The 1,491-nt window shown below is 46.0% G+C and overlaps 1 long non-coding RNA gene across 2 annotated transcripts in view; it reads left to right on the top strand.

The window, feature by feature from the left end:
* LOC101859184 overlaps positions 1-954 on the top strand; it is a 4,911-nt gene extending 3,957 nt beyond the window's left edge. For both annotated transcript variants that reach the window (XR_001185030.2, XR_001185029.2), the window contains exon 3: positions 913-954. This is a non-coding gene — a long non-coding RNA (uncharacterized LOC101859184). The remainder of the gene's footprint in view (positions 1-912) is intronic.
* The last annotated feature ends 537 nt before the right edge of the window (positions 955-1,491 follow it).

Raw genomic sequence — 1,491 nt, 5'->3', positions numbered from 1 at the left:
TTTTTTGGGGGGGTTAAATTGGAAAGTGGGGGGGGACCCATGCACTCCTTTTCTCCCCTTGTGTTGCTTCTGTTTGTATGGGTGTTGAAGGGTGCCAACGATATGTGGCTGGTTGGAGGGTGTCAGTGATATTTATGGTGCTTGGAGGGTGTTCCATATATGTGGATGGTTGGGGGTGTCATTCATATTTTTGTTAGTTAGGGGGTGTCACTGATATGTGGGTGGTTGCAGGGTGTCACTGATCATGTGAGAGTGGTTGGAGGGGGTCACTGATATTTTGGCTGATATGTGAGTGGTTGGGAGTGTCACTGATATGTGGATGGTTGGAGGGTGTCACTGATATTTTTGGTGGTTGGAAGGTGTCACTGATATGTGGGTGGAAGGAGGGTGTCACTGATATTTTTGGTGGTTGGAGAGTGTCACTGATAATAATATGTGAGTGGTTGAGGGGTGTCACTGATATATTTTTGGTGGTTGGAAGGTTCACTGATATGTGGATAGTTGGAGGGTGTCACTGGTGTGAGTGGTTGGAGGGTGTCACTGATATTTTTGGTGGTTGGAAGGTGTCACTGATACATGATATGTGGATAGTTGAAGGGCGTCACTGTTGTGAGTGGTTGGAGGGTGTTACTGATATGTGGGTGGTTGGACCCATGCTTTTCTTTTTTTCTTCCAGTGCTGTGTCTGTTTGCATGGGTGTTGAAGGAGGCCAATGATATGTGGGTGGTTGGAGGGTGTCACTGATAATTATGTGCGTAGTTGGAGAGGCCTTGTTTCTGTCTGTGTGGGTGGTTGGAGGGAGCCACTGGTTGTGTGGGTGGTTGGAAGGTTCATTGCTATATTATGCGTTGTTGGGGGGAGGAGGGCACTACTGATATGTCCTTCTTTTCTTTCTCTCTATTGTTTCTGTAGGTGCGGGTGGTTGGATGGTGTCACTGATAGGTCTTACTTTCTGTTCTTTCCCTTTGCTGTTTCTGACTGTGTGTGGTTGGTTGGAAGATGTCACTGGGTAGGTTCTGATTTTTTCTTCTCTAAATTGTTTATGTCTGTGCCGGTGGTCGAAGGGTATCACTGAGGATGTTCTGACTTGGAGGGTGTCACTATGTGGGTGGTTGGAGGGTTAGGGCTTCACTGGAAGGTTCTACTTAGTTCTACTTATTAAATTTTCGTTCCCTCTGTTGTTTGTGTCAGTGCGAGTGGTTGGGCAGTGTCACTGATAGCATCTACAGCCAAACAGTTTCGGACGACAACCCATTGTCGAAAAGTAAAGAGGAGCCATCTCAGACAGGTGGCGTCTTACACGCGTTCACAATAGTGAAAAAAAATACAAGGGATGGATAAGATAAGATAAGATAAGATACACATCTTTATTGTCCAGATATCTATTTATGGTCTAGCTGTTGTTTCACTACGTGTACAAAACGCGCGCACACACATACACACACACACACACACACACACACACACACACACACACACACACACACACAC

This window comes from Aplysia californica, unplaced genomic scaffold (genome assembly GCF_000002075.1).
Source record: "Aplysia californica isolate F4 #8 unplaced genomic scaffold, AplCal3.0 scaffold00374, whole genome shotgun sequence".
Taxonomy (NCBI): domain Eukaryota; kingdom Metazoa; phylum Mollusca; class Gastropoda; order Aplysiida; family Aplysiidae; genus Aplysia; species Aplysia californica.
This window is presented reverse-complemented; position numbering and strand designations above follow the sequence as displayed.